At 36.7% G+C, this 8627-nt stretch overlaps 1 long non-coding RNA gene across 1 annotated transcript; it reads left to right on the forward strand.

The window, feature by feature from the left end:
* Positions 1-1989: 1989 nt before the first annotated feature.
* On the forward strand, positions 1990-8271 carry LOC116216502. Its single transcript, XR_004159376.1, has 4 exons — positions 1990-2022; positions 2404-2450; positions 6297-6384; positions 7472-8271. It is a non-coding gene; the product is annotated as an uncharacterized LOC116216502 (long non-coding RNA).
* The last annotated feature ends 356 nt before the right edge of the window (positions 8272-8627 follow it).

The following is an 8627-nucleotide window of genomic DNA, read 5'->3' on the forward strand; positions in this document are numbered from 1 at the left end:
CACAGTTCTGCCCACTCTGGGCAAATTGTTCCAATGCCTCATTGCCCACTGATTAAAAAAATTCTTCCTAATTACAGCCTTCCAGTATTTACGGGGAGATTATAAACAAACAGGAAAACTATCTACCTTTTTTACACAGGTAGATAGTGATCGGACAAGGGGGAATGGGTTTAAACTAACGGAGGGAAGATTTCAGGAGGAAGTTTTTCACAGAGAAGGTGGTGAGGTGCTGGAACAAGCTGCCCAGAGAGGTGGTGAATGCCCCATCCCTGGAGGTGTTTAAGGCCATTCTATGATTCTATGAAAATTCTGAGGTTTTCTCCTACTGCTTCCTAAAGCAACAGTATTCCCTGACTCTTCTCTGTTTCTCAGCAGTACATCCCCTTCTCCCGTCAAATCTAGTTTAAAACACTGGTGATAAGCTCTGCCATTTTGCTGCCTAGTGTATTCATCATAAGATGCAGCAGGTTGAGGGCCCCTGGTAGCATCTTGTCCCTCTAACTTAGCTATGCTATCCTACACCTTGTGGACAGGGTTGCTATCCCCTCCTTTCCCATTCAAACGTAATTTAAAGCCCTTTCAATGATCCCAAACAGCTCCTGGGCCAAAATTCTTTTCCCCCTATGACCTACTTGTACTCCATTGGGCCAGGTGGTATGTAAACCATCCCATCTTGTTTAGGGTGAGAGGGTGAGGAAGTGAAAGGGACATGCCAGCCTCCTAGAAAACAATGGGGACAAACCTAAGGCTGTCAGTATGAAGCATAGGATTGGAGGGCATATCTCTTCCCTCATGTAGGTAGTATAATGCAGAGTCTCTGTGGAAGATGCAGTTCAAGTCTGTATTCATCCAAAAATCTTCATGTCTATATTATTTGTTTATATATGAGAAAAATTTATTCTAAAAGGACTATCTCACAGAGGAATTTAATGCACAGTGTAGTGTCAAACACTGTGCAAAAGCTGTAGACATGTATATTCCTAAGGATTACCTCAAAGCTACTGTTGGCATGCAGTGCAGAACTGAATGTAGAAAAAAAACTAATCCTTGACAATAGCTTCTGTCTCCAGGGGAAGGCTTGAGGTAAGAAAGGAGCTATATCCAAAATAATAGAAAGGAAAAAAAAAAAAGACTGAAGAATCCTCTGTTTAAGGCACTGAATGAGACAGAGGTTGTATGAAAGAGCAATCGGGGTGACAGCCTCCATCCCAGCCTGCTGGCACATCGCTCTGCAGTTCCACCAAGTTCAGACAGCCCATCTGGTAGTTATCACAGAGGAGGAAGGTCAACCCCACTCCCCATCACTGCTATCATTAACCTCATGTTCTTTGTACATAAGCATTCTTTCATGCTATAACTTCCTAACTCGACAACTACAAAAAAAGACCTGAATAGTTTTCATATGAATGATGCAAGTGCCTATGAGATCATGGCATCGCAGGATAATTCCAGTTGCAGAGAACCTCTTGACATCATCCAATGCAATCTCCTGATCAAAGCAGGAACTGCGGTCAGATCATTCCTGGTTTTCAGGGTGTTATTCAGTCTGATTCTAAAGGATGAAAACTTCAGGAAGACACAGAAGTACAAGGGAGAAAGCTGGGTCACAGCAGAAATCAGAAAGACTGAGGAAGAAAAGGCAGAGGAGACAGGAAATGTCTTTCTATAGCACATATATTGTAAATACAAATACACATAACAAATACACATTACCAATGTCAGCAATTGTACCAGATAATACAGGGATAGAAATGAAAGGGCAAATTGAACCTTTTCTCTAATAATTACTTTAAGATATTGTATGGGAACTACTGAATCATGGCCTGAACCTCTGACTGATCACCTGAGGCGAGCAGTGAGTCATCCATGGGAGCACAGGTGAAGGCAATTCACCTGTGCTGTCAGAAGGGGTGGAGCCTGGCTCCACCTCTCCTAGACCCATTTAAGAGCTGACTACCAGTGGGGAAAGATTTCTTCTAGTGATGCACACCACCGGTTTCCCTAAGTGAGCCTAGGATATGGGTGAGTATACCTATCTTTTCTGTTTCCTGCTCTGGTGTAACAGCTACATAGCCAAGCTCTCTGCTATACTATAACGTCTCTATATTCATTGATTGTACAGATATATTAAAGTTATAGTTTAAAATAAGTAATAGTTCTTCATTATACCATAGGCATTTGTGAAATAAATGGCCTATGTTAAGCGTAGTCATATGTATCGTATGTATCTGTACATGCATACATAAAGAAAAATATCTGAATGATAGAGAATTTAGTATCTGACTGCATTTCTGTAAAACTGTGACACCCTGAGAAATTATCTGGAGTGCACACAATAAAGAAACTTATATCAGAGTAGCTACAGAACTTGGTGACTGAATATTTTGAAACGATCTTTCTTAGGAAGTTGTCGCTTGCCACTCAAGCTCCAGATGTTGCTTGGAATAAAGGTGGGTAAAAAAACTAAAACCATGCAGGAATGATAACCTAATTGTGAGGTGGAATGAAGCATTTCAGATGGTCTACATGATCTTTACTAGTGTAGTAGGTTACAGAACAGCTAATAAGCTAGTATGAGATGGAATACTATCTTTCAATTAATGCAAAATTATTTTACAAGGGAATACAGATCATCAATTTCTTAATAAACGTACAAAAGTTATTCTTCTTGCCCAACAGAAATGTGCTAAATCCCCATTTTTTTCTTCTTTTTCTGTGAAAAGACAAGTGAATTTCTATATATTTTTTAATAGTGTACCTTTGGTACACTATTTACAAGTATGTAGCTCTCCAGAAATATCTTCAATGGATACTGTGTAATTTCTAATGATTTGCTTATATCTAGTTCTGTAGCTGGATAAGTCACATTCTATAGAATGCAACTAGATGCTTATGAGAAGACTTGAAAGCTCAGACTGCCTGTGACACTCAGCTTTTTGTAAAATCAGGCCACATTTGATAAGCATCAAACAAAAGGAAATAAAGCCAGTAAAAGCAGCTTTGTATGTGACTTTCATGCTAGACCTGACAGTGAAAGAAATTGCACTAAATTAGCAATTATTCCAAAAATCCTTTTAAGACTAGCTAGGCAGCTCCTGTAGCAGAGTAACCATTGTGGTAGGAACCATCACAAATCAAAGACATCGGAAAGGTGGTTGTACAAAAAGATATTGAGTACTAAGTGGATAATTTTCTTGCCATAGACTTTAATTCATCTCTCCATTGCCAGTTCCAGCAGCTAGGCATAAATTAAATGTACACCAGCTGCTACCTAAGCTCTGAGTCTGTAGTACTCTGACATTTTTTTTTCTCAACTCCCAACTTTGTCCTACTTTCATGAACCACCTTATGTGCAACGACAGTTCACCTAGCATGAATTTTCAGTCTTCCCTTATGAGCCTCCTAACATTAATAATTTGAGAGTTACTATTGCTTTCTTGAGGAAGAAAGGCATATGAAATCATCTAGAAGATTCCATTGGTAGTTATTATCAAATGCCTAAGGAAAATGTTGTAGGTTACATACCAAAGAGTTCACGCTATGTGAGCAACTGAGTTATATGAGTTAGAGACTGAGGAAAGGACAGTCATCCAGTCATCATCTTCTGCACACTGGCAGGATTTGCTAATAGTTCATGCCATACTCAGCAGAACATTGCCTGGTCTACCCATAGAGATCTCCAAACTCAATGACTCAATCCCGAAGATCCTTCTTTATCAGCCTTCATAGTTTATCAAGATGTTATCTCATGGATCCCATGTGCTGAATTGCTAGGACGTTGAAGCTGTTAAAGAAACTATGGAGATGAAGAAATATTTGTCAACTACTGCTGTGCTGCAACAGCAGTATGTTATAATAAGCTGCCATATAAGCCAGCAAAATGTAGCTGAAAGGGTCACACCATGGATCAAAAGGTTTTAAAGCCTAATCTGCATAATTTTGAACTTTTAACAGAAAAATATTTTTGCCTTTTCAAGTCAATAGTGTCATCCCCAGTTTTGCTTTACTGGTACAATTATGAATTAATAACAGATCTGTATTAATATCTTCTATTCCTCAAAAGAAGAAGAAAAGAGTGGCTGACTCTCAAACTCACTAGATACATGAAAAAAAATATCATCAGATCAAAATTGATGCAAAATTATTTAATCCCTTGGTGAAATGGAAGGTAATGTATTTTGGAGCCGTAGTTCCTAGCTGAGTAAACCAGTTAATTATTGGGCTTAAGATAGTTTGCTGGGCTTGAAGATGTAGATTATTGCTGGGTAACTGATCATTGTAATTCCTCTAGCTAACTTGTACTGAGAAAGTAAGAACATGCTATGTGTATAGTTGAAAAACTTGTGCAATTAATGAAGTGTTATGCCCCATTTTGGAGAAAGAGAACAGGGAAAAGCCAAGACCATATTGATGTTATCAGGCATACTGCTTCTTCATAAAACTTTGCTTCGTAGCTAAAGAATATCTGCTGATGTCTCCATGTAATTGTCAGTCCATACAGAAACAGCTCATCAGGGCTGCTAACTAAATTCCTGCGTGTTTGTAATGTCAAATTGTTGGTAAATCTTAACGTTGCAAGACACTTCTATGAACAAAAGTTCTTTTTATACTCCTACATTAGTTGTGGCAATGCTGCCTAACAGATGATTTTATAAATACAGCACACTGCAGTCTAAGTATCATGTTTGACAAATCAAAGGCAAGATCTGTGTTACTCTCAAAGGCTAAAAACCATCTTCTGACATATTATTTTTATCTGAATTCAGATCCTGTCTTTGTCATTAATAGTAGTAAGCAAGTCACTTGTTAATGTTCCTATTAATTATTTACATTACAATGCCATACAGAGACTCAAATTAAGATCAGGGTCTTGCTGTGATGAGTGAAATTATACTGAGAGGTGAATAGAGGTAGCTCAGAACTGCTGTACATCAGGGAAGTACAAGGGACATGAGTGACCTGTTCATATGCTTAAGATAGTGTAACATGGTCCCCTTAGCACCAACTTTGTGAGCCTGTGAGATGTGCAGCAATAGTTCTACATTCTTCCGTTTTCCCCATGTCCTTTCTTGTCCGTTCACAAACTGTTGCATCATAAAGAAAATTGCAATGTAGTTTTCTGTTAAATATAAACAAATTGCATTTAGTTATAGCTATATCATACAGTCCCCATTCCAGACAGTGTAAAATTGCTTTTCAAATAACCTTTGAAAGGAAATAGTCCTCACTCAATAATTGCATAAATTTTTAGGGTACTATGTTTATATAACTACAAGTATGTTCCAAGACAAGTACATATTACTTTCAGAAAACTTTGATTTATTTTTTGTTATTTCTAGTGGTTTACCTGAAATATAAAGTTATTGTGTTTGTAAAGCACTTGGATCTCTCTTCCTCTGCAGCTATTATTTTTAAGTTGGGAAGACATAAAAACTTTTCTTTTTAATGATGAGTCTTCTCATGGATTATTCTTGCACTATTATTGTTGCCTCTGGTAAGGAGGTATCAGATAAAGCAAAAATGTTTGCAATGACCTTTGCTGTCCTGGAAGAAAACCTAAACCAACTTGCTGGTGATTTGTCACCTTGTTTACAAGTTAGCTAAGATTTGCTTTTACAAGGGAGAACAGTTCACTCCTTTTATGATTTTATAAATTATATTTGTAGGCAGCTTTTGTTTCTGTCATTTGGTGCAGCTGTGCAGGGAATATGTTGGAGAATTTGATATACTATTGACATTATTTTATGAAAACAGTGTCAGATTTTATTTGTGCAGATGATAGCTAAAAGACCCAAGTGACTGTCAGTTATTAGTGGGAACATCAAAGAAAATAAGCAGATGGGCATGAAATACTCCCAAATATGGGACAAGAAAGTCATGTCAATTTTGTTGTATGCTGTGTCAAAACATAAGGCACTTAATGGTGTTACAGCTTTCCAGACCAGGTGCATTCACTTAAATTGGCTAGTATTGTTTAACTAAGAAAATAAACAACCAATCAACCAGAACAGTTCTCTTGAGAAATTCCTCAGACTTGGACACGCAGTAGCTCTGCAGAAGTTTATTCTTATAGACTATGAGAGAAAAGGACAGCTGTTCCAGAGCTTTCTATGATAGCTTTATTTATAGAAAGTACACTGAGTATCTGAAACTTCAAAAAGGATATTGTATGGATGGCATACAAACTAGTAAGAACTTATGCTTTGGTACACTGGCTTGATTGAACCCATTTAATATCTTGAATTTTTCAGAGGTGTAAGCATATTTGACACAAGTTCAAGGATCTCTCTCAACAGATGGATAGACCCATTCAGCTCCATCATTCAGGAGTAAAGAGTGAGATGCATCCCCAAGCATCTCTGGACATCTGGACAAGAAAGGACAGTAAGTTCTATGGCACTCAGGTGTTTTGTAAATCACAGAATTGTAGGGGCTGGAAGGGACCTCCAGAGATTGAGTCCAACACCCCTGCCAAAGCAGGTTCCCTGCACCAGGTCGCACAAGTAGGTGTCTGGGTGGGTCTTGAATATCTCCAGAGAAGGAGAATCCACAACCTCCCCGGGCAGCCTGTTCCAGTGCTCAATCCTCTACTGTTTTCCAGTGAGATACAGCCTTGCCCTGTTTTGGAAATGCTTTATTTCCACCTTGCATGGACCTGGGAAAAAAGCATTACACACCTTCAAATATCACAATTCCATGAACGAATCCTGTTGTTGGTTGTCAGGTTGTTGGTCCTGCATTTCACTTCAGACACCTTTTTTCCACATAATGCCAGTATACTGTAGTTGTAGTAAGAAATACAGTCACCTCATTCTCCAATGCTTTTTTCCACATTGTCAAACTTTCACATCTATTTATATAAATTTGCCACTGAAGGTACATAACATGTTTTGCCTGTCAGTGGAAGAGCAATGAAAAAATTTAAACCTGTTTTTATTGCATGAATAAGAAAATTCTTCATGAGATGTCATAAATACATAAAAAAAATTTACCAACCCAAGAAAGCAGCAAGGTAAGTGTCCTATATTATCCATTATTTCTAACAATCTTCAAATAATTTTTGAACAACGATGAACTGTCACTTGTAGATGTAATGATGATACAAAGTTGTTTACTAGATTAAGTGAAGAGAAATGAAAGAAATTGTGAAGATGTTTCAGATATGGTCATTTTTAAAGATGCATAAAACATATCATGCTAATGAAATGGGAATATTGAATACTGAAAGAAGAGTTGTTGTTTTGTGTGTGTGAAATAGGTAATTTTTACAAAATGTTATTAAATGTGTACAAACTTAGTGAAAACACAGCTTTACCTCATGTATTACACTCAAATTTCATTAATGAGAATTTTAAAAAGACATGAGCTGCATATGCAAACTCAAGTTTATTTAATTTGTCTTACATTTTGCTTTATTTTTCTTGTAAACCAAAGTGATCTTAAAAGTTCCTTTTAAACATTTATTCTCTAGTGTGACTGAAGAAGCTGACACTTCAAAACAAGTACAAAGCATTGTCGAACTGGACTTGGCTTATAGCCCAGTGGTGTACACAGTGATTCTCCAAGTTCAGTGAATGAAATATTGTGCTAAATAATCAATATTCATATCTAATGGAAAAACAGTAAATATGAACTTCATGTATTTTCAATAGTTCTAAAAACATTTATACTTACGTGAAAGGAAGTGCATTGAGAATTATTGTAAATTTACATAAGGTATTGTAAATTTTGGGAAACGTGAATATTCTGTTTTGTCTTAATTTATTCAGAGAAGAGCATCAGTAAAATCAAAACTAAGAAGGTACTACAATTCAGCTATAAACTTGATATGGCCTGTTTACAGACCATAATTTATTTTATGGCATCAGCAAAGAAATGTTTTGATCCTTTTAACTGATTACATGAGGCAAAACCAGCTGGGATTTAAGATATCACAAATTTATCAAAGCTGATAGATTTATATAAGCCTGCATTAAATCTGAACATATATTAAATATAAACTCCAAATTATCATATCATCAAATCAATGAATTACAGTTCTGGATGTGGCTGGCAAAACTATTACACATAATGTAGACTATAATGTACACATGCCCTCTTAATACTGATAAGAGGGAATTTCTGGCAACATATGATTTTTGGTATTGATTATATTCTGGCTAAGAAATGGTTGAATATATTAAAAGCCATGGAATTTTTTTTTTAAATCTTCATTTTATTTCAGCCACAAGATTTTAACCAATAATAGAAGAAGAATGTTGGTTTACAAGAAAATATGTTTGCCTGACTAGAGCAACCAAACAATTGCAAAGTAACAAAGAGATTTGGCTTAATTGCCTAATAATTTGCAGTTAACAAAGAGCCAGAGCAACCAAAATGAAGAAAGGATAGGTCAAGTTTGTTGTTTCAAGATATCTCCAAATGGGAACAACAGGTGTGCAGGAATTTCTCCACATCCTCAGTCATCTAAAGAATGCTTCGTATAACAACTCAGTATTTTCAAGTGATACTTTAGCCTTGTGAAAAGCCTCAGAACTTGGAGAGAAGTCCTTTGTTTAGTATCAGCTATCAGTTTAGCATAAAGAAGATGAAGCTTAGTCATTTCTTTATCCTAACTTAAGTCAAGC

The sequence above is a fragment of the Meleagris gallopavo genome, chromosome 3 (genome assembly GCF_000146605.3).
Source record: "Meleagris gallopavo isolate NT-WF06-2002-E0010 breed Aviagen turkey brand Nicholas breeding stock chromosome 3, Turkey_5.1, whole genome shotgun sequence".
Taxonomy (NCBI): domain Eukaryota; kingdom Metazoa; phylum Chordata; class Aves; order Galliformes; family Phasianidae; genus Meleagris; species Meleagris gallopavo.